Source organism: Marmota flaviventris, chromosome 12, assembly GCF_047511675.1.
Source record: "Marmota flaviventris isolate mMarFla1 chromosome 12, mMarFla1.hap1, whole genome shotgun sequence".
In the NCBI taxonomy this organism is placed as follows: Eukaryota; Metazoa; Chordata; class Mammalia; order Rodentia; family Sciuridae; genus Marmota; species Marmota flaviventris.
In genome coordinates this window covers 20,238,278-20,264,274 of record NC_092509.1, presented here as the reverse complement: position 1 = coordinate 20,264,274, position 25,997 = coordinate 20,238,278, and positions in this window count along the sequence as shown.

Here is a 25,997-nt window from a genome sequence, read left to right as displayed (position 1 = left end):
AAAGAAATTATCCACAAATTTCAGGAAAAGACTTCTTGAAGGAGAGAGACTATCCATCAGGCTGCTGTGATTTTGATATATGCCATTATGACAATAGGATATGGGGGAAATTGAAGCATAAAATATTAGGCTATTTCAATTTTGATAGATGTCTTTTAAATTTTTTTTTTCTCATTTTCCCAGTCAGCATATATTTTGTATTTGAAAGAGTAATATAATTCTTATTTTCAAATCTGCAAGGTGTATACATGTGGTATGTGTGTTCTGTCCAGGGTGTACCCTGATGTGGGTTTGCAAGAAGCTTAATCTCTATTAGTGACGGGGTTAAAAGATCTCACTGATGTCTGAAGTGAGTATTGTAGTTGATCATGTTCAGTACAGATCCTTGCCAATAAAATAACCTATTAAGTGAACAGTTCTGTGATCAATGTACAGGACATAGTACTCACTTATTATTGAGTTATGTTCTAATAAGTCATCCATAACCAATTTATTTTGGTACAGGAGATTGTGTTAAAATGATAGGTGTATTTAGCCCACACTTTTACAAATAATAGCAAAAAATCTTAATGACATATATAAGATGCTTCCTATAGAAAACAAATATGAAACACAGTGACAAAACAGTGACACAGGTTTGCCTTAATGGCAGAGGAGGAGGCAGTGGAGAAACAGAGGGAGCCCTTGGGAACCCAGTGACTTATAGAAACTTAAGGTCCTTTGTCAAGTCCCTCCAGGTCCTGTGTTTCTTTGAAGTTTGGAATGAAAGACAATGAAGCCAGGCTGGGGTTGTGGCTCACTGGTAGAACACTTGCCTAGCACGTGTGAGACACTGGATTAGATTCCCAGCACCACATATAAATAAGTAAATAAAATAAAGGTCCATCAACAATTAAAGAAAAAAGTATTTAAAAAAAAAGACAGTGAAGCCCATGGAGCTTCAAAGACATCTCAGATTTAGTCTCTTCTGCCAAGGTGTCCAAGAATAGTAATGTGTCGCCATGGCAAGAGTTCAGAAAGGTGAATGTGAAGGAAGGTGGGATGCTCGGCTACAGGCCTTCCACACTCTCGGTTTTAACTGGCTGGGTTATCTGGTGAGGTAAAGCAACATGTTTGCTTTGCAAGAGAAAGGACTGGGATTTTTGTTTGTAGGAGGAGATGAAGGAGCTATGTTCATCTGGGTAAAGAAAATTTGAGGGAAAACAGTGAAAAAATACTGGGTGCCGTGCATCGGGTGCACCAATTCTAGTAAGGTATCACCAGCAAGCTCAAAGGCTCCTAGACTGGTAGAGAATCAGCTAGGAAACCAGTTCTACATTGCAGTGCTGGGTCAAGAAGCACCACAGGTTCAGTGGGACCGGTGATGTCGCATGTCTTCCTGAGCAATGTCTATTTCCTACATCCTTTTGAATAGGCACAAGAAGCACCCTTGGGACCTCATAAGGCTATCATGGTGCTGGTACCAGAGAGAAAAGATAATCATTCTCCAGAGAAGTGAGATGAAGAAGTGCATCCCTGCTAGTATGTCCAGGTAGTACATGAGGAATGTTATCTGCACAACCAAAACCTTTTTTTTTTGTTTCAATTAAGACCAAATTGGAATTATTGAGCTCTTTTTCATATGTTTAGAAATTGCTGAAAAAATCGATAAAATATTTGGGGAAAGGATATGAAAATTAAACCTAAATAAAGAGTGGACTGCTCCTTTTATTGAATTGCCTGATATTTTGCCACTGTATGCATTGAATATAAGACACAAATATAGATTTCTGAAAGTGTTTTGCTAGGTTTAAGAGAAATATTACTTGTACAGATATTGAAATTTTAAAAATTAAGATCATATTTACCCGTTGGGCTCTGTCATAGTTGCAGAGTGATTTATTTGTATTCATGACTGAGACGTACTGAGCAGTATTTTGTAAGAGTCAAATTTTCTAAACCCCTGAATATTCAAACACCACAAGGCTCGTAGAATACCAAGTGTACCCAGGATCTTGTATAAAATGAGGACTGTATTTTAATCTGAGAAATCACTGCCGCTGTTGCCCCTCCTGAGACTTTTATATCATGCTTTCATTATAAATTGTTTTCTTCATTAAATAATATATGAAAAGTTTGGAAAAAATTGGAGAAGACCTCTCATTATCTTACTACCCTGATTTAGTCAGGGTTAGAATTTCTGAACATTCTTCTAGTTGTCTTCTGTTTTCATGAGTTCATCTTGTACAAAGTTGACCTAATTGGACAAAAACGAATTTTAACTTAGATTTTTTTTTTTTTTTTTACTTAGGATGACATTGGTTCCACCATGCCACTTTTATTTATAAGCAGTAAAGATAGGCATGGATTGGTTCAGAAGAATGAAGGAGATATTGCCCCATCAAGACCCCAAGTTCCTTCACTGAGGCGATGTCATACCCAAGGCCACTTCCCCTATCTTGCTGTTCAGGAACTGCACCCCCTCATATTCCTTCTCTCTGCCATTCTCCTCTCTAGTGTATTTGACTTCATAACTTTGTAACTATGATGTAGGAATACTAGATACTCCTAAAGAACTTCCTTAGTTTTATTAGCCCAACCTGTTTTCCATTGGATGTTGAAAATGTTTCAGATAGTCTTAAAGCAAGAAAATTTGTTTCACTGATAGTTCTAGATAGATAGATAATCTATAGCAAGAAAGTATGTTTATATTGTCAAGTGCAGCACAAATTGCTTTACTGATCTCTCTCTTCATAGAGATCAATCTCTATCCATAGGATTCTTTCTGTATAGAGGATCTGTATAAACAATACTCACATACAGGCACATAATTTGATAATGGGATTTCCAAGAAAAAGCCATATGCTGGCAAATTTAGGTAATGAAAAGGTAGGAAAATGGCCACTCTATTGCTAGATGGTACAGAATATTTTGATTGAAAATACAGCAACTTGAAAAATGGGATAATAGAAATGGTAAATTTAGGAAAGAAGATCTGTCTCAGGATTGTTCACAGGCTCAGACAAGGAATAGAGGAAGAAACGAAGGAGTGTGGGAGGCAGGGGAAGAGCAGGAGGATTATTAGAGGGGGAAGGCTAAGTTAGGAGGAAAATAAGATTTTTCTGGAGAGACACAAAGGATGGATTTAAAACAGAAAGTAGAGAACTGCAATAGCAAAAACGGAAATTTATGGGATGTCTGATGAATGGGTCTGGGATTGTTTGGCTGTATGAATAGAGCTAATGGAAGAATAATGATAATCCTGAGTCTCACAGGAAAGAGAAAACTTCTGACCTACATGGAGAATTAGGTAAAAGCAAACACTGTATTCATATGTCTTCCACATGGGTGCAAATGGGAAAGTGGTCCACCAGAGTCAGGTAGGTTAATTTCAAAACACATTGAGCCTTCTTCCTTGGGACTTGGCAATATGATAGTCTAACTTCCTCTGTTGGGGAATTAGGATGAAGAGATGTAATATAAAGAGAAATTAACATTTATCATTTCTCTGTGTGTTTGTGTGTGTGTGTGTATGTGAGTGTGTGTGTGTGCGCATGTGGCATTCTTCTCAGCTTTTGTCCAAATTGTTCTAGGGTCAGCTAACACTCCATTCCTTCCCAGCCCCTGTCCCTCACTTCACATTCCATCCCTTCTCCAGATACTTCTAACCCCCAGTCTACCTCATGTTCTGGCACTGAAACACGTTTCCTGTCTTACATTGTTTCTGAAATGTTACATATACATTATGTCACGCTAAGTAGTTGGAAACAATGCTGGAGCCATTTCCACATTCTTCTGTGTGTCCCTTAGCCTACCTAGCATGTGGTCAAACACTTGGATGCATAGAAAATGTTTTTATCAATTAGTCAGAATTTCCTGATCTTGTTTAATTGATAATCATTGACATAACTCAGACTCAAATAAACCGTTAATTATTTTTTATTTATATATAGATCTTCATTAAATCTAATGAAGTACATGGCTTTGTAAAGGGCTCTGATCTATGTATAGGATGAAGACAAGGGGGGCAAAGCTCTCTACGGAATATTGCAAAGCCAATTATCTGTAGCATGTTCATGCTGTATGCTGCATAAAATTCAAAATCACAAGACTTCTCCTGTGTCATTATCTCAGACTAAGACTGGGCTTGCTGCCATGGAGCTGTGGCAGGGAGCTGGCATTCCATTCTGCCTGCTCTGGATTTGTGGCAGAGGAGGTTGAGCAGGTGAAAAATGGGAGTGTGAGCTTTGATTGACATAAAACCAAAGTCCGATCCAGCTGTATTGCTCAGTGCATAGGGACAGAGAAAATATTTATATCCTCTGACACTCACTTTCAGTGTTTGTAAAACTGAAAAGCAGCAAATAACATCAACTTTGTGGCACTGTTACAACAGTAAGTGAAGATGCATGGAGGTGTGTAGCATGATATCTAGCAAGTGGAAAGGACTTAAGTGGTGGTCATGGGAATTCCTTATTAGAATTGTGATTGTAATTATCAAATTACAAAGGAAATTTAATTTGTGTGGTACTATGAGAACAATGGTCAAATAATGATAAGATTCTGCAGTCCTCCAAATCTGTTGTGCCAGCTAAGTATCATCTTAGGTTCTTATGTTGACTGTTCATCACCATGAATTTGCATTATCTTTAACCTAAGTTACCAATACATTTATGTTTAGTCATGAATTTATATCAAAATATAACTTTTGATACTGGATTACTTGTGTAGGGCTAATTATCTTTTAAAATCTAATTTCATGTATGAGAATCCTGCTCAACCCATAGTTTGAATCCTCAACAGAGGAATCCACAAGACTTCTTCTGCCCTAGGCAATGATAGAAATTATATTACTTCAGGAGACATATCCCAAGCCTGTATTTCCTTGTAGGATATCTGAATAATCCAGCCCACTATAACCAACATAATTTGTTCTTTAAGCCAATAGATTTCTTTCCTGTTCTTTCAATATGACATGGTGATAATAAAAATAATCAAAAATATAATAGAAGAATTAGTTTGAAAACATAAGCAACTAAACCCTTACCAACTAAACCAAATTTCTAATTCTTATTTCATTATGTATTAAACAAATGAGGTGAATGGCTGAAAAACTAATTAGGGCAAGTAAACTAAGACATATTAAAACTAAAAATATTCAAGATTATATTATTGTTGCTGACTTGTTAATAAAAAAGTTTGAATCAAGGATATATTTGACAATGATAAAATACAAAACTGTCCAATTGTAGGCAATTCATGGAACTTAACTGCCTTAAGAGAATTTTCTTTTGTTAACATAAAATCTTATAATAGTCAATAGACATTGCAAATATCTGCCTAGCCCACACTTGGGAAAGGTCTTGAAATGATCAGAGAAGTATGCGGAAAAGCCAAGAGGGTAAAAGTTGGTTCTCTGTAGACCCCCGCTGGCAAAGCACCTGTGTAAGAGGAAATGAGTTTCTCTAAGCCAGTTGGAGCTCTCCTAACGATGGTGAAATCCATCAAGAGTTTCAGGGAGCTACAGCACATGGGACAAGTCAGTTACTTTGGAATCCTTGAACCAGACAAAGCCTGCCTCAACCAGCATCCTAAAAACACCCAGGATAAGTTCCACCCATACAGTCCCTGCTCTTAGAAGTCTTATTGGCAGAATAAGAAGGGCTTTACCAGTTTGCCAGGAAAATGCAGTTCCAAAGCACAGCCCACTCCATTTCCCTATCTCACCACAAAGCTCCAGTGCTTATCTCTTGGCCCTCTGCCTAGAGCACTCTGTGAATTCCCATAAAGATATATTAACATGAGATATCAGAATTTACCACTCTGAAGACATCTGCTCTTTGTCAGCTGTCATTCCAGGCAAGTTCCTTTCTGAATGTCAATGGCAAATGACATTAACAACTTCTAAGGACAAGATCAAAACACAGTCCAGTTAGCAACAAAATCTGGACTTCAGCCTGTTTCTAGCCCCTGAATTTGCCCAGCGCCTCCTTTGAAAACACGCCTTCAGAGCCGGTTCCACTTTGAATCTGCATGTGGGTGGGACACATGCCTACTCTCCAGGGCCTATAACTACTGTTGAAATCCTTCATGTTTTTTTCCCAAATAGTAGTATATATATAGCCTATATATTTTTTTGAAATATATATGTTTATATTTTTAGTAAATATAATAACATATATATTACTAGATTACTTAACATGTAGAAATGTAGTAGCTTGGAATCACAGCTCTCGGAGATCATCAATTATCCTAAAAAACTGAAAGAGTCACAGAGAAAATCACAAGGAAAAAATGTTCTTTGAGGGACATTTTGGTCTTGAGTCCAGAATGTTAGCCTTGACTTTGTCTGCTCAGTCTGGCCTTGATCCATTGATGGGAAAGTTGATTCTAAAAGTTCTGTTTTCATCCCCTTCCATGTAAAACAAGAGTAATAATCAAGCATATTTAAAAAGTAGGTAAAAGGGCACAATTGTTTTGACTTGATTATTATTCTTAGCACTAACCCCCTGTGACGCAGGTCCTATATTACAAAAGTATTTGACTGAAAGATTTACAGAGAACAATATAAAGCTCAGTGACAGAGGAAAATAACAAGACTATTTCTTAATATAAGTCACATAAAAATGTGCCTTGTGTTCTTCTCGGTGCAGTGAGATTTGGAATGGATTTTTGTTTTCTTCTATAGTTTCTAATTCTTTGTAATAAATAAGCATTATCTTGAATTTTTTTTTGTTTTGAATTTTTTTGAACCAAAGATATGTCAGGAAGATTCCATCCAAATTGAAGCTTTAGCTGAAATAAAAAATTTGAAGTAAAAATTGGAAGCATTGATCAATAGCAACTCCCATTCTCCTATTTTTTACTATAAGAGATATATTTTAAAAAGGAAATGAAGTTCACAATTCACAGCAAGTGTTTACTAAAACACTTCTCTGTGAATGTCTATTTTCCAGTCTTAAATGTTCCATATGTTTTGTTTTTAAAGCAAGAGTTCTGATATTTCTTTACTGCTTACGTGGGATTTTCAAAGTTACTCATCTGGATAGAAGCTGATAAGCATTTTAGGTCTTCAAGCAAGAGGCTGCATCACATAACTTCCTTAATATACAAATTACGGAGGCAGATGACCAGAGGGCTGCAGTGATCTGTCTAGAGCCACCTGACAGGTGAGATGGGGTCTTTTTTCAGGTCTTCTCGTTTTCACTCCATAGCTCTTTGTATAAGTCTTGCTACTATTCTGGCTGAAATCTCTCGGCTTCTTTCTACACAGTAGTCACTGATTAGACCCTGAAGGCTTTGAGACAAGTTTTGTCAGTAGGTCCCTAGACGTCTCTCACAATGGTATGAATGACATGGCATTCCACTCACACACATCCCCTGATTTGCGGGTAGACCCACAGACAGCTACACACCTACAAACACACACACTCTTGTCCCGCATACTACAAGGATTCAGCATTACAACAAAACACACATATTTGGAAAACAAATAAGCACATATTTTCCAGAGTTACAATTTTAACTCAAGGGAAACTTGCACTTGAAACGGCAGAGGGTAGAAAGACATTCCTTTGGAAGATGGGTTCTCACTAAAGAAGAATGTATCAAGTCCATGGGGACCGTGTCTAAGATTTGATCTTTACTTCCTTTCTGCCCCGTTAGATATAAAGACACATTATCTGTTGGTGGTGTCTAGGATATGTGGAGAAAGTAAGAATTTAGGAACTGAACAAAGATATCTAAAGCTGACTTCCTTGTCCAGAGTTGCATGCTCTTGAACACTTCCTTTATAGTCTTTAAGCCTCCATGTCCTTTAAATGAGAATACTATGTATCTTATTGTTTTATCATTAAAAACTATACATCATATCTGAGTGCAGGCTATTATGGATTGCATTGTGTCCAAATTCCAATGTTGAAGTCTTAATCACTGGAACCTCAGCATGTGACTACTCTTGGAGATGGAGTCCTTTAAAAAGTAATTAAAGTAATATGAAGTGAATAAGGTGGGCCTAATTCATCATGAGTGTTGTACTTATAAGAAGAGTAGATTAGGACATTGACACATGCAGAGGAATGATCACCTTAAGACCCAAAGGAAAGATGGCCATCTATAAGCCACAAAAAAATCTCAGAGGAAATGAGCCCTATGGACACCTTGTCTGGGACTTCCAGCTTCCAGAATTATAAGAAAGTAAATTTCTGTTAAGTTATCCAGTCACTGGTACTTTGTCATGGTAGCTCTAGAAAACTAATGCACAACTATACACAGAATGTTAAACAAATTAGAGATGTCACTTAAGTAATTATTACTAGCTTATTGGTAGAGAGGTCATCAACTCTGGAATCTGTGCTTGATAAGAATAGATTAGAGATTTTTTTGCAACTCAAATCATAGCTTATTTTAATCACTTTCTATTTCTACTGTTTCCAATGGTGTCACATTTAAAAGTTTCCTGTTTCATTATGGCACCATGGCACATGCCTGTGACCCCAGCAACTTGGGAGGTTGAGACAGGAGTTTGAGACCCTCAGCAACTTAGTGAGACCCTGTCTCAAAATAAACAAGTAAAAAGAACTGGGGATGTAGCTCAGCAGTGAATTTTTAAAAATCCTCTTTTTACAGAAATTTTATTATTATTATCTACAGAGGTAAACATGACTTTTCTTTTTTAAGGAGGAAGGAAATAGAATTAAATGAGGAAGATAAAGTTCAAGCAGAAATAATATAAAAATCTGAGCCAACAGATCAAAATCAAGTATCTCTTAGAAGCATAAGCTGAGCATGTCAACTGTTGAGATGGAACTTAGCTCGGTCATTAAATAGTCTTCAGAATTTGAGAATGATTTCACAATAGAAAAAAAGACCTCAGGGTCCACAAGTGAAGTTTAATCTCTAAAATATCTTCAATCTCTGATTCCAGGGCTTAGAATTTAAGACCTCACTGAAAGTAATGAAACAAAAATATGAAACTACATTTCCGATACTCTAGCAGTGATGGTACTGATGACAGTTGGCTCTAGTCATCTTCTGGAGAGGAAACTCAGATTCTGGATAAAGAATTCAACGTGAAAGAACGGATCCAGAGCAAGGGAGAAGAATCTTCCTTCCTTGTTTTTATGGCCTAGTTCTGCTCAAGTCCTTCAAGGAAAAAAATATGCTAATTAATGACCAATTTCTAAGATAAAAAAGGACATACAAAAACAATATTATATTTAAAGGTTTTCTCAGATTGTGTTCAGAACTGCATCTTATATGACTTTTCCTACCATCACCTCTTTATAAGGAAAGATGGCATGTCATTTAGACTTTATTCCTAACCCATATACTTTTCCCAGTAAAATACCAATAATAGACATGTAATCATTTACATTTATACAAATACATATAAATATATATATCACTCCACACACACACACATAACCTGTAATATATTAGGACTGTTATTATCATAAACATCATAGATATAATCATGGTGAGATAAAGTTTATGTGCATATAAAATAAATTATATACTATTCTCATGTAGATATAGGGTGTTCCTCAAAATCTCACATGTGAGACAATGCAAGAATGCTCAGTGTTGAAAGGATTATGTTGTACATTGTAACCTAATCAGTGGATTAATACAGTGATGGACTAATTATTGGTATGGATTAGTGGTAACTATAGGCAGGTAGGGCATGGCTGGAGGAAGCAGGTCACTGAAGGAATGTGGGAATATAATATTTTATCCCTGAATCCTTATACTCAGGCTCTCCCTGCTTCCTGATTGACAAGAGCTGAGCAGCTTTTTATTCCTCTGCCTCCCCTTCCACCATGATGCTCTCTCTGCCTTGTCTCAGGCCACAGTGATGGAGTCAGCTGTCCATGGAAAGAACCTCTGAAACCATGAGCTAAAAGTAAACTTTTCCTTCTCTAAATTTTTCTTGTTGGGTATTCTCATCACAGCAATGAAAAGCTAATTAATACATATACAGACGTATAAAAGATTACTTTATACTAAAATAAATGTATGATAAAATGTAGGATCTCATACTTCCTAGGCACAGCCCATTAAATAATTTGCTTACATTTATCCAGATCTGTAAACTGATAATTCTACTAAATTCAGTATACCTTGTGATAAACAAATGAAATATGTGTGCAAAGAGTTTAATATGTCTGTGGCATAATACACATGCAATGGTAATGTAATATTTATTATCACTACATTTGAAAGAGTTCTGTAATTAAATATATATTAATTGAGAATAATCAGAATTGTTCAGAGGAATAAGTAAATAATATATGTGTAACATGCCTAACCTAATGTCCAGTACACAATAAGCCTGACCAAGCTCTTTCTCCTGACTCTCTCCCTATTAGGAAATTTAAAGCCTTCTAAATAGGTAAAGCAAAACAAAGCATATCTGCTTGCTCCTATGAGCACCTCTGACCTTGCTAGCATTGTCTTTCATTGCTGTTTGGTGGGTTTTTTTATTTTTTATTTTTGCTCTAATTCAAACTGTGAAGCACCCCGGGACCCCCATCAGATTGGTTACTTCTTCCCTCCATGAGCACAGATGGACTAATCTTGAGAAAGTCCAGTTCCTGTCTCACTGTGGTAGCTAAAATTACTTGCCATTTTTATTTGTATAGCTGTGGAAATGCTTTTCCTAATTTTCCTGCCAGATCAGTTGAATACTAGAGAGTAAGGGATGCATTCTTCTTCAATGTACATTCTAAAAATTTGATCTGCAACTGATTTTTCCCTCTCATTTTAACATTCCCAGCACTCCTACTTCTATTCCCCTTTGGTGATGGAGGGATTTTCTATACCTGCATAGTTCAGTACACTAACCAATAGTTACATGTGGCTATTAAGGATTACATTAATTAAGGCCGGGGTTGTAGCTCAGTGGTTAAACACTTGCCTCATATGTGTGAGGCACAGGGCTCGATCCTCAGTACCACATAAAAATAAATAAATAAAGTATAGTTCCCATGTATCTGTGGTGTTAAATATCATTTCTAGCATTCCATAGATATATTTGGTCAGTTTTTTATTCAAAGTACAGATACAGAAATTTTCCATTCATGCAGAAAGTTCTAATGGACAATCCTATCCTAGCCTGTGCTATATTTTTGGTAGGCATAGAATTTCCAGGTTGAGCATTAAATGCAGAAGTTGCTTTTAGAGCCCAAAGCAGATATCACTGTCCCTTGCACTATCAGGTTTGTCCCTTGCTGAAAAGTATCTATCTGGATTATACTACAATTCCTTCAAACTCAGTTTAAGTTGATTTTGAGATATATGTTACAAAACACTCAATACAAGCCAGAGATACAGTAACTGAGCTACAGAAACCAGAACAGGAGAGGTGAAGGGCTATTCACTAAGTGTTATTCAGGCAATCAGCAAAATACTTAGTTCATTATTGGACAAATAATTTAATTGGAACCCTGACTCTGAAGTCTACTTTGAAGACAGCAAAGATAAAAAAGTGGGCCAAAAGCCAGGATCCATGATGCACACCTGTAATCCTAGGGACTCAGGAGGCAGGTGGATCACAAGTACAAAGCCAACCTTAGCAATTTAGCAAGGCCTTAGCTATTTAGCAAGATCCTGTCTCAAATTAAAATATAAAAGGGGCTTGGGATATAACTCAGAGGTTAAGTGCCCCTGGGTTCAATCCTCCCTGACCTAAAAAAAAAAAAAAAAAAATGTGAGCAAGATCACTGAAGAAAGAAATCCCTTATTGATCCCAGAAAGTTTAAGAGGGACATGATGATATCTGTCTTCCAATACTGTCAGATATTTATGACTGCAACATATCTGACTTGTTCTTGGGACCCACAGAACTGTGAGTAATAGTCAACATTACTGAAAAAAGAATTGTTTTTGGTTAATGCAAGGAAGGACTTTCTATAACAATGAGAATTCTCTGAAAGTAAACTTGAACTTCTCAGGAAGACTTTAGATTCTTCTTAAGAATTCTTCAGCTGGGGATGAACAGTCAGTGGTTAAGAATATTGCAAAAGACACTCAAGCCTCAGAAATACCCATCTTACAATTGAGAACTTGATACCACTTCTAGGCCTATGATCTCAAAAGCCCACATCTACTAGAAAAGTGCTCACCAAGTCTAAGCACTGAAAGCATCCACATCTCCGAAACATTCCAGGTTTTCTCTGAGGTAGTTCAAAACCTAAAAGTGTGAATAACTGTGGGTTAAGCAACCAAAATCTCCAAGGAGCTGACATTATCGCAATAGCTCTGAGGAATCTCAAAAAATATCTGTTGGAGCCAGGTGCGGTGGCACACACCTATAATTCCAGAGACTCAGGAAGCTGAGGCATGAGAATTGCAAGTTCAAGGCCAACCTCAGCAATTTAAAGAGACTCTAATCAATCCTATCTTAAAGTAATATTTTATAAAAGAGGAGCTGGGGAGGTAGCTCAGCAGCAGAGTTCCCCTGGGTTCAATCTCAATTGCTGGGAGAAAAAAAATGTTGGTAAGGGTTGTAATTTTAGAGAATTTGTATTGGTGAGAGTATATTATTCTTAGGTCATCTTAACTAAAAAGAATGGAAGAGAAGGGACAGTGAAGTGTCTTAGTTTCCTGGGGCTGCCATAAAATTTAGTACTACAAGCTAGGTGACCTAGAAAAACAGAAATCTGTGGTCTCAGAGGATCCAAGTCCAAGCTCAAGGGTCCTCCTGAAGACATGAGAGAAAAGTGCTCTCCTGGATTCTAGTGGCTTGCTGTCCATCAGTTTTATTCCTTGATTTGTAAAATCATCTCTCTGACCTCTGCCTTCATCTCCCTGTGTGAGTGTTCAAATGTTCCCTTTCGAAAATACATGACTCACAGGGCACAATGTAATATCACACAGTTGGGAGGCTGAGGCAGGAGGTTCACAAGTTTCAGCCCAGCTGGGCAACTTAGTGAGACACTGTCTCAAAATACAAAATAAAAAAGGGCTGTGTAAGAAGCTCAGTGATAGAGTGTTTGTCTAGCATATGTGAGATCCTGAGTTCAGCCCCCAGAAAAACAACAACAAAATCATAAAAGTAAAATAAAATAAAACATAGTAGTAGATTAGAGTCCATTGTAGGACTCTCTTTTACCTCGATTACCTCTGTGAGGCCCCTGCCTCCAAGGGAGATCACCTTCTGAAGTATGGGCATTAGGATTCCACCATATCATTTTATGGAGGCAGAATTCAACCCCTAAGTAAAATAAAGGAAAGCAAAGCAAATTGCCCTTATTATACACCCAAAGAAAAGAGCAGGAAAACAATGCTAAAAAATAGAGAGTTTTCTATGATGGAAAATCTAAGCAAATAATCTCCTAGATGAAAAGACTTGTTGCTTCTCATTGCCCTTACAATCGAGTTCAAGGCCTTCACACATCTTACAGAGCTGGCTCTTCAGGGCCTGGTCTCATTTATCCTCATCTTTATGGGTTCTGCTTTGCATGCTAAGCTCTGGGCTTAAAGACTGAATTAGTTTTTGGAATGTGCCTTGACTTGTCAAGCCTCAGGACTTAGAACACTTTGGTGCCATTGCCATAAATGCTTCTCTCCACCCTCTCTGCAACTGAAACACCCCTTTCCTTCAGGTGCAGCTTAAAGGATGCAACCCCACCCACAGACTTGGCCAGCTACCTCTTTAGTGAACAATCACAACCCAGAACCTTCCATAGAAGAGATTAGTCTCTACCCTGAGCTTTTGTGTCATGGCCCCCACCTGAAACAACCCCAGTGTCCACTGCCTAAGTGGTAATTATATAAACAAACCATGGGACAGTCACATACTGGAATGCCACCTAGCTTTAAAAGCAAAACACCCGTGTGCACACACCAACCCCCTTGCTGAACCTTAAGTACATTATTTTAATTGAAAAGAGCCAAATAAATAGTACATATTGGATGATTTTGTTTGTAGGAAACCCAAAATGCAGGTGGAAGTACTGTTCCAAAGGTACATAAAGGATATTCTGTAAAAAAATGAAAAGCTTCTTTATCTTATTTTGGGCTTTGGTTACAAGAATACTTACAATTGTCAATATGCCATCATTAAATATTTAAGAGAGAAAACAAAAACAAAAATTTCTACCACACTTGTGTTTCTCTATGTATATATCCTTCTAGCCCAGTCAGGCATTTGCTCCAAGTGGAGGCTTCCAGAAGTCCTCGGTAGCTCTGGCTTCTCCAAGCAGCTCTTCCTGATGACACGCTCTTCTAAGTCACCCCTTACAAGTGACTGAGCAAGTCCATTGTGACTTATGGTTGGAGCCATTGGAGTAATATCCACTAGGGCTTCCAAAGCTAGTCTTCATTGTTTTCAAATACTGACTGTGGTTTACACAGAATTATGCTCACCATGTCTTTGGAAGCCACGTGACTTCAGCTCTATTATCCCACCTTTTTTTTTTAAGATTGCATTTAAAAAATCTCCCAGTGACACCCCCCAAGTTAACTTTTATCTCTTTTGTTTGGGCTTATCTCGGGACTCTCAGTAAATGTTCATTCTCTACAAAATGAAAGAAAGGAAGAAGATGAAGGAAGGGAGGAAGGAAAGAAGAAAGGAAGGGACAGATGACAGATAAATAGAAAATGATAAAGAGAGGCAAAAACTCCAGTTGCTCTCAAAATGTCCTTCTTCCCATTCCTTCAAAGACTCATAAACCATAACAGGCCCCGAGGTAGAATGCTTGACATCACTTAGCTTCATGTTTGGTATTCCATAGTTTCCCAAAACAGTACAAAAAAATAGAGAAAGACTAAACAAACAACAAGCAATAAACTAATGTCAAACCGCAAACAGAATTCTGCACTGTTTTAGCCAAATCAGTGGGAGGAGTTAAGTGGCCCTCTAGAAACCTTCAAAGCACAGAGATTTAAAGAAAGACTACTCCCTGTCAAACCGCTAATCCCATCATCCTTCACTTTTGAGGGAGACATATCTCCTCCAAAATGTATCCCTCCATCACAAGTAAAGGCAAGAAAGAATGAAGCAGAAAGGAATATCTTGGCATTATTAAACAATCAGAAGTTCAGCTGCTGTACTGACTATATTCTTATATGATTCTTAGTGTGAATGTCAGGGGACTCAACTCCTACACGTTGAAGAGATTCAAAGACAGAGAATGTCAGGTAAAATAAGATACACAGTTCCATCCTTTTTGGCTGCAAGTAACAGACATCTAACTCAAGCAAGCTTAAGTAGGAAGAAAGAAAAGCCAGACCTCTATTACACACTTGGGAAATTCAGTATTCTGAGTTTCATCTAGATCCTGAACAAGATGCTCCATCTGATTCAATCTAAATTTCTCCTACATAGTTGACCACAGGCCAGGCTGGTCTTTACTTTTCTCAGAATTTTAAACATCAATTAAAAAAAAAAAAACATGTTCTGTATGCCCACGAATTTCATCTGTCATCCCGGGATTAGTCTGGAGTAGCCACTGCAGTGATAGGTTCATTGAAGGTTAGGGGTACAGGATAGAAAGTTCTGCTTGGCTAAGCCCAGAGAAGAGCCACCCACCTGGAACTGGAGGTCAAATCAGCACAATTTATGTATTAAAGATGGGGTGAGTTAGCTCCTCAAAAAAAAAACTAATCTCATCAAACATGGTTAATTAACTAGCAAAAACAAAACTCCCTGGAGAAATCCAGGTTACAGGATGCTATTTCTCCTTGTGTGAGCAGTATTAAGTGGTGAGAACATATTTTGCTAACTTCAAGAAGCACAGTAGGAAGAAACCTACCTACTAGAGCTGGAGAAACTCCCTAGACACAGACATTACTCTGAATTTCAAACTTGAGGCTCCTTCCCAGCTTTGGGGGAAAGTACAGAAGAGGGAGAATACTTAATTTACAAAATTTCACAATATATTAAACCATAAAGTATATTTAGTTCAAAAAATATTTTTTCCCTGTGTCTTTGTATCAGTAACTTGGAGTGGGGGGTGGAGCTGGGAAATTGGCTTTATAGAGGACAGCCTGGAACACTCTCAACACTCACAGGTCTGTAAATATTATTTTATTCATCTTTGTTTATTAAAGGGCCTCTGACAAAGTGACTCTGCTGTCAGAGGTGAGTTTATGAAGCTCTTCAAAGCCATGTGACTGCAAGAAAGTTCTCTATCTTGTTTTCCCCATTCCTTATCTGCAAGGATATTTGTTGTGCATATTCTGTTATGATGGACATGTGACTAATATATTCCAGGTACTAAACACATACTAGTTCTTTCATGTTTATTTTAACCCATGGTGTCAATAAAATCCTCAAAGGAATTTGAACTGATATATAGTATGTCAAGGTCTCAAATCTCTTGTAAAAAGACAGAGTTAACTTTATCCCTAGAATAGTTCGTTCAAGTGGTCTAATATTTTTTAGTACTTACTACATGCCAGTTAATGTGCTAAACACTTTGTAGATATTAATTCATGTGAGCCTTACCACAATCATGTGAGCTCTTGTTATCTTACTTTTCCTTCTGGAGAAACTAAAGTTCAGAAAAGAAACTTGCTCTAGGTCACACAGCCAATAGGAGAAGGATGGGAGTTGAAATCAAGGCTGCTAATCTTCCAAGTCCAAGTTCCTTGAGACTCAGCAAAGCAGCCTGAGACCCACTACTTAATTCAAGTTTTATCTTTTTAAAAAGTGTGATTATATCCAAACAAGGTTTTGTGCTTTACAAATTATAGTATGTATCTCCTTGTAAGGCATTTATATTTCTATTTGTCAGAGATGAAATTCTACTAATTAGAAATACCATCTATGGTTCTAATAAAGGAGTCAAACCTGAAGTTCAACAGGACAAAAAGAACCTCTCTAACCTAGATATTTTTATGTGGTCTTTGATACAGGAACAAAGCCTGTCTGAGGACTGCAAAGATACAATTATTCCTGAAGGGGTTATCTAGAAAGAGTTAGAGGTAAAACAAAAGGGTTTTGGTAAAGCAAATTAAATTGTCTGTCAATGATGGAATAGGGCTGCACTGCCCACGGTCGCTGGCGGAGGCAAGCCCATACTTCCAGAAGAGAAGTGGGAGAAACCATCACTCTGCACCCCATGAGTCAGTTAGAGCCTATTTCAGAAGAGAGATGGAAGGGTCAAGGCCCCAGAACACTCCAGGGGATGCAGAGAGAGGCCAAGTCAGTCAATCCCCATCCCGGAGGATGAGCTCTGAGCTTGAGAAACAACTGCTTTGGGGAGATTATTACTAATATTCTTCACGTTAAGATGCAAAAAAAATTCCTACACTTTATTTCAACCATATCTGTCATCACCATGAGCATTTCATGAACTATTACATCATACTTTGGGGGATGGAGCGGCAGCCCACCAGGAAAATGGAAAGAGGCTTTGTTTAATAATCACCATCTGTGACTGGACTTCGAGTGTGGAGAGCCATCCGTGGACTAAGTGTGGACCAGATCGACATGACAGCCCGTTGAGTGGGAAAGTCTGGTATCTGGGAAATAACAGTGGCAACCCTGCTGTAAGATGGCCCAAATACTGTGACTCCCACCCAGCTCCGCCAAAAGTCCCACAGAGCACTGCAGATGGGGGAACCTGCTACAACCACCCAGCCTCTCTGAGATGGGTGTGACCTGCCAAGATGCCAATCAGCCTACTGACTGCCAGACATCACGAAGTAAGACTCTACCCCAAAACCTTATTCCTGCCTTTGACATACCCCCTTAAATAAAACACCAGAGCCATATTTTAATTGTTCAGCTCCAGTTTTCTGAGTGGGTTGGACCTATCAGGTGCTCCAAGCTCCCTTTAAAACTATCTTTTCTGACTCTGTGTCTTTTGTTCCTCATTAATTATTCTAGACTTTAATTTTTCTTGGGTGGCTTACTCCCTCCGTGGGCAGGAAGAAGGACCCCTTAGCAGAGGCACTGGCCACCTCCCCATATGCAAGAACGTGGCTTAAGAAACCATTAAGGAAGTCCAGAGCACATTTGATCATTTCCACTTCCTCTTCTATTTTTTCTAGAAATGATTCATAGTCTACAATAGTTTAAATAGTTTATATGAGGATGGATTCACAACACACATGTAACCAAATTTGTGTGCACCCACATATTCGAGTATGTAAGAAACACACATCTGTAAGCATAAAGACACGTGTGTACACCTATGTGTGTGTAGGCAATGGAGGCAGTGGTGAAGTATGGAGATGCCCTTGTTAACCAGTCACTTGTTAGGGGATAGTAGTCTTTCTGGTCTCTTTACCCTCGGGTCAATGCTAGGGTACTGAGTCCTCAAGCCAAAGCAACTCCACATGGCCATCCTCACACGAGGCCCGGGGAGCACCCAGGACCACACTGGCACCACCTCCAGTCAGTTCACCTTTCTCTCTGCCTGAACCCCACTTCTTCCCATTTCCTTATTTCCCTAAACTGCCACAGCTCTGATCCTGAAGACACTTGGGAAAATCATTGAACACAAACCTCCATCTTTTAGATCTATTTCTCAGGGAATGTGATGTAAAACCCCCCAAAATATGTGCCTATAACCCTCCTCACAACAGGACTGGGGAGGGAGGAAGAAGGGATAAGAAAACATATTTCCCACTGGGATGGGGAAGCCAGTGTATCGGTCCATCCTCTCCCAACTTAGACTCTTAGAAGGCCACTCTGATACTAGAAGTTATAAAGCTCAGAATTCTGAACTCAGATGTGTCCCTGATCTATAGAAAGCCTCATGGATTGAAAAATGGCTAGTTGGAGCTACTGTTACTCTTGTTAACACTCAGAAAATTAGTGGATAAACTATCACTTGAAAAGTGGAAAAACAGTAATAATCAATTTCATTTTTGATGAAAATTAAGCAACTTGTACTAATGTTTATATTATTTTGCATCTTGATTAAGACTATCTTCACAAAGTCTTGCTTTATACTATTAAGTGCAGTCTTTCTAGATTGAATTTACAGAATTAAAGAGACAACTTTATATTGTTCTGTGATTTTTTTAAACCAGCCAAACTCTGTAAGTTTCATAATGAATGCCAATAACAGTAAATGGATAAGAAGGCAAAAATAACCAGAAGTACAGTACATAGACTTCTATTCCAGATGACCAATTGCAGGTGAGGAGAGGGAAGGGGCAGGAGAGAAGGTGAATTTGAAAAACTTTGGTGATTCTTTTCTGACAGGAAGAGGTGTGTGCACTGGGTCTATAGCTGTATTTCCGTGATTTTCAGAAGTGGGATTGCTTGCTTTATTATTTCCAGTTCTGCACATTTGTGATCTTGTCCAGTTTGTTTGAATGCCTGATTTTCAAATGTTTCTGATTTTTTTGTTTGGGTCATGGTAAAAGTATTGCTAATGAAGAAATAATAATAATAATAATAATAATAATTTATTGACAATTAAAAATTTGATGAAAATATTTTAATAAAATCCTCAAGTTGTGTCTTCACAGCCAGGTTTCTATTAAAAACTAAAGATGTGTTGTCTAATTTTAACTATCATGAACAGAATGCCATCTGCTGATTGACATGTTTCTTAGGAGACATGAAGAGAGACAATACCTAACCTTTTAGAAATTCAGACTTCACGATTAAGTGCTTCTCCAGGGCATGAAACAAAGTGATTTAAAAATAGGCAAGGCTCCTCTGTAATCCATTCACACACATACACACGTGCACACACGCACAATGTGGGAAGAATCTCTAGAAACAAATGTGGGAAAGCATGGCAACACCTGGAAGTCTTCACAGGATGCTTTTCCATTGTTGTGTTTCTACTAGGACCTTAGGATACCCAGCTAAGATACCCAATGCAGACCATCTGGACACCCTGCTTCACTGCTTCTGTACAGAGAAGCACTGTTTGCAGACACTGTATGCAACTGTTCCAAGCTCAGGTAGTCTTTCTGCAGCTAGATAGAAGGGCAATAGAATAGCCTATCCTGGATCTTCCCATAGACCATTAAAGCACTCGGGCAGCCGCCAGGGAGCCAGGCTGCTCTCATTCCCCTCTACACTCTCAGAACTTGAGGTTGGCAGGGACACACACATGACCAGGAAATACCTTAAGGCATAGTCAGGCTAATCCCTTCTTCCTGGCCCACTTCAGAGTTGTGCTGATGACTTGCTGGAGGCGAGTCCTGTGTACTCTGCTCATAGACCATGTTGACATTTCAGTTTCATTGACATGGCCTTGGGAAGGCGTGGAGAGTCATCTGACAGAAGCCATGTGAGGCTAAGGGAAAGAGCCCTGGGCTGTCTCCTGAAATGTCCACGGACCCTGAGGTATTAGTACTGAGAACACTGGAAGTTTCGCTGAAGGAGCAGCGTGATCTGGATGGATCCGTGCAGTCATTCACCAGCCACTTAAAGAATGGATAAACTGAAAGGGATAAATGTCTCTACATCAATTCAAATAATTGGAATAGTGAATGTTTTCCAAGAAGATTTTCCCCCCCTCTGGGAAAGTTTTCCTCTTCTGAAATGTCAAAGCCCATATAGAACACAAAGTTTTCACTGAGTAGTATTTGATTTGTCAGTATTTTATGTTTTCAAAATCCTTCACTATATATATATATATATATATATATATATATATATATATATATATATATCATCAAAGATTTTATTCATAAATCTTTTCCTTTAGTAAAAGAGCTAAGATGGCTCTTCATGAAATAAAGGGGATATGTTGAATTACTGGAAAGGAAGAGTCAGCAGAAAATTCCCCATTCTTTACATAGGCTTGGGTGGGATCTAGGATCTGAAAACTTATGAATTTAAAGGGAGAATTCTTGCTGGATATGATGGGGCACGCGTGTACTTCTAGTAGCTTAGGAGGCTAGAGCAGGAATATTGCAAGTTCAAAGCTAGCTTCAGCAACTCAGTGAAGCCCTGGGTAACTTATAGAGACACTGTCACAAATTAAAATATAAAAAAGGGGTTGGGATGTGGTTCAGTGGTTAGATGTCCCTGGATTCAAACCCTGGTACCCAAAACAATTTTTATGAAATTTTAAATCCTGACCATATGCTTAACTTTGTCAAATGATGAGCATATTTCAGAATCCTTATTCTGTTTTTTTCATTTACAATTACTATTCCTGCTTTAAAAAAAAGTGATTGGCTAGCAGCTCAATTCACAATAGCTAAACTATGGAACCAACCTAGGTGCTCTTCAACAGATGAATGGACAAAAAAAAAAAAAAAAAAAAAAAAAAATATATATATATATATATATATATATATATATATATATATATATATATATGATGGAATATTATTCAGCCTTAAAAAGAATGAAATTATGGCATTTGTCAGCAAATGGATGGAACTGGAGAATATTATGCTAAGTGAAATAAGCCAATCCCCTCCCCCCAAAAAGATGAATATTTTCTCCGATATGTGAATGCTAAATCACAATGGGGGTGGGTAGGGAAGAACAGAGTTACTTTAAATTAGGTAGAGGGGTGTGAAGGAAAGGCAGGGGGCATGGGGATAGGAAAGGTAATAGAATGCACCAGACATTATTACCTTACGTACATATATAACTATACGATTGGTGAGATTCTACATCATGTATAACCAGAAGAATGAGAAATTATACTCCATTATATATGATGTATCAAAGTGCATTCTACTGTCATGTATAGCTAATTAAAACAAATAAAAAAATTAAAAATGATCTGAGAAAGTTATTAGAGTAAATTAAAAGATGATTGAGGATTAAAGCAAAGATCCCCCCCCCCCAAAAAAAGACATGAAATTGTTGTTACTTTAAAAACAATAACAATAGTGCAGCCACCATTTATGGACAGTTTATGACATATCAGATTTGGTGAAAGATACTCTGTGCATATTTTTTGTAATCATTGGAATTATGGCAAATGAGGCATAAATTATCTCCACTTTAGAAGCACAAGCTAGAAATCTTGCAAGTTTGTTCGTTCGTTCATTCATTCATTCATTCATTCAGCAGTGCTTATTGAATCTTTCTTTATGCAAATACCAGACTGAACACTGAGCATCTACCTTGGAACACAAACTCTCCCAAAGGGACTGTAGAATACAGAATCCAGAACCACATCTTAGGTCATTAATGAAGGTCCTCCCAGGAAAAAAGGAACAGAGATGTATATTATAAGTACCTATAACACAAGGAGTTTTATGTTGGTGACATTATGTCCCTCAAGAGAATGGTGGGTCCCACTCCAATCAATGCATCACTCATAGTGATTGCAATTAACATCTATCGAGAGTTTCCTCGTGTTTGCACACTTCTGAGTACTTGTGGGTATTTCTCCAAGCCTTATTCACAACGGTTCTCTGATGGGAGTGCTATTACTCTCTTAATTTTACAGAAGAAGAAATAAAGACACAAGTTTAAGTTAATTTCCTAAAAAAAAACAGTTCAAAAAGTAGCAGGGATGATATTTGGATCAAGGCAGCCAGACTCCAAATACTGGAAACTTAGCCACTGTGCATGCTAAGCTGAGAATATGCTTCAGAGTTCTTCCATATCATGCCAATCCTTGAGGCTACGGAGGAGGTAACTATCAGATTCTTCCTGCCTTCAAGCATTTCATAATGTATATTAAGTACATTGGTCAGGATTCTCTAAAGAAAGAGAACAAATGGGATGGATAGGTGGGTGAGTAGGTAGATAGATGATAGATACATAGATAGATAGATAGATAGATAGATAGATAGATAGATTTATTTCTTGTAAGGAAATAGCAGTTATGCAATTATGGAGGCTGAGAAGTTCCAAGATCTGCAGTCAGCAAGCTGAAGACCCGGGAGAGCCAACTGTTTAATGCTAACCAAACTCCAAAGGCCTAGGAACCAGGAAAGCTAACGATGTGGGCGCATATCCAAAGGCTGGAAGCCTCAAGGCTTAAGAAGCGTCCATGGTTTAGTTTGAATCCAAAGGCAGAAAATGACTCGTGTTCCAACTCAAGACAGGCAAGCAGAGTTCCCTCTTACCTGGGGGAGGGACGGCCATTTTGTTTTACTTGGGCCATCAATTGATTGGAGGACCACTCACAGTAGGGAGGGCAATTGGCTTTACTCAGACCAAACCAAATGTTTATCTTATCCAGGAACACTTGCATGGACACCTCTGCAATGTTTGAGCAAATGTATGTCCCTTGTGTGACTGTTTAAAGTGGATCTACAAAATTAACCATGGCACTAGAGTATTCAAAATATTATAAGTACCTATAATACAAGGAGTTTTATGTTAGTGACATACATGAAAGATAAGGCACATGCCACCATCTTTGTGGTTCCAGCCTCACAGTGTTAGGTGCACTTTGTGTGATTTCCTTTTGAAATTCAGTCTTCACAGAGCGGGTGAGTGGAAATTCAGCCTTGGTTACAAGCCCTATTTCTCCAAGTGGAACTAGGAGGCAGGTGCCTTATGCAGAGGTGTGACCATGATCAATACCACAGAAACACAGCTAAATCTCCTTAAGAAAGGACCAAGACAGTTTACATCCTAGACTTAATTTTTGAAAGCAGCACTTTCACTGTTAAATGTAGGTCAAGGACAGGTACTAAGTCACGGTGAGGACTGAAGTGGCACTCTCGGAGGTCATCACAGATGTTCCCCTCCCGATGCGAAAAAAGGAACAGAAGAACAGATTTGGCTTCAAATTGCTCTGCTTCTAGTTTGGAATCACAGACTCAGACATGCTTTGAGATGTTTCCAAATCTCTCTCCAAAGAAAGACTATGCTAGAAATACAGATTTAGAACAGGTGCAGCCAAGGGAGTGGATGAGATTTTTTTTTTTTCAGGAAATCAAGGGCCATGCAGGAAAATAAGATGGATTTATTCAACCATTTGTGAAAATTTTATCAAATACCTACTATGTACCATGCGCCATTCTGGGTTCTGTGCATGGAACAGTTAGTTGCTGCATGAGTAAAGTCACTGTCTCCTGCAGCTTAAAATATAAATTCATAGGGAGACAGTAAACAAATGCACAGTATGTTGGGTGACAAAATTTGTGATAGAAAGTAGCACAGCACATGAAGGGGTTGTTTGCTCTTTTGCATAGATTTTTGCCATTTTACATCATATTCTCAGAGGAAATATGAGAAACAAATTAAAGAGACATAAAATGGATCTGGAGGAGCAAAGGAATGAACCACAAGGAAAGCTGGAAGAAGAAGTATCCTTGCAGAGAGATCACACTGGCAAGCGGCTGTGAAGCAGCAGATTCTTGGCATCTTTGAGAGTGCCAAGAAGCCAGTGGGGCTCCGTGGAGAGAGGAAAAGAGGGTGCAGAGAACCAACCCCAGCTCATGGAAGAGACCCAGAGATTTCTGTTGATCAGATGAAAACCATTGCTGAAGTGCAAGCCCAGTAGCGTGATCTACCCTATTCACATTAAAAACAACTTATTCTGGATCTTGTATTGAGAGTGGGTTGTCAGTGAGGCAGGAGAGGAAGGAGAAAGCAGGAGGGCTGTCAGGGGTATGTAGTTGGCAAGGGATACCCTCACCACCCCAGCATGGTGGCTGTGCAAGTGGAGAGATCAGAATGAATTCTGGATATACCATATTTTTAAAGCTAGAGCCACCTAGGGGGATAGAACTGAGAGTAAATGAAAAGAATCACAGATAGTCTTCCACTTTGGGCCCAAGGAGCTATCTTGTGATGGAAAAGACTAGAAAAATAAGCAGATTTGGAACATCAGGAATTTATCTTTGGACATCACGTGTATGAGATGCTGATTAGGTAAAGCACAACAGGTGATGAGATGCTCAAGTCTGAGGTTCAAGGGGTGGAGGGGCCTGTTGGGAGATTCAAATTTGGAGACTATAGATGAAAGCTGGAGCCTCTCATCTATATGGGGCCAGATGATGTCACTGACAAAGTGAGTTCCCGGCCCTGATGTTGGGAACTGAGGAGGAGCAGTCAGAGTGACAGGAGAAACCCAGGGCAGCCTGCTTCTTGGGTGGCATGAAAAGGAGATGTCTTCAGAAGAAAGAAATGCTCCCCTAAAACAAATCTTCCAGGGAGGTCAGAGAGGAGGACAAAGAGTCTAGACAGACGCATAGGTATTAAAGAGTGTCCTGCAAGAGAGCTGCTGGGGGAAGTCCTGGGGACGAAAGCCTGACAGGGAGGTTTTAAATAGAAGAGGAATTTCAGACAGCAAATATAGCAAATGAAACCGTGAAGAACAAAAGCGTAAGTGGCTGGTGAGAGAAAATCAAATAGTCTGCAAACCAAGAAAGAATAAAGTGCTGTAAAGAACTAGAAGACAGCAGAGTCTCAGAATGCTAGGGACAGCGACAAGAAGGAAAGACGGTCAGCCGCCTCACCCCATGCATCAGCCTTGGGAAGGACAGTCTAAGGCACGACCTCAGATTGGGCAACTATAAAGTGAGTTCTGAGCTATCTCCTTAGAGGAAGCAGCCAAATTGTAGAGGGATAAGGGATACTTGGGAGGTAAGAAGACAGAACTTGACAGCTAAGTCTATTTTAAGAAATTTAATATCTAAGGGAAAGGAAGATTAGGAAGTATCTTTGCGTTGATCTAAAAAATACCCTTACTTCGATATTACAAAATGCATACATTTTCATATTTTAACAGCTCCAAAAGCAGAATACATCTTGCCATTGATGACATTTTACTATTTTAATTGGCAGCGTTTTTCCATTTCTATGTGATGCATAATGAAATAGTGTTGCATTTTATTACAGATATTGCCTTAGTTTTTATAAAATATGGGTGTGTAGTAATGGAGTAAGCTAAGGAGAGGAAACAATCTAAGTGGATGTGAAGTTGCAGGAGAAGGAAATGAGAAGAGATCATTGAAAACAGCATTATCATTCGGGAAATATTTGCTGAGTGAATAAGAATATTGATAGAGCCAGGTGCAGTGGTGCACACCTGTTGTGCCTACAGCTCAAGAGGTTAAGGCAGGAGGATCACAAGTTCAAAGCCAATCTCAGCAGCTCAGCAAGGCCCTAAGTAACTTAGGGAGATTTGTCTCAAAATTTAAATAAATAAATAAATAACAAGGAG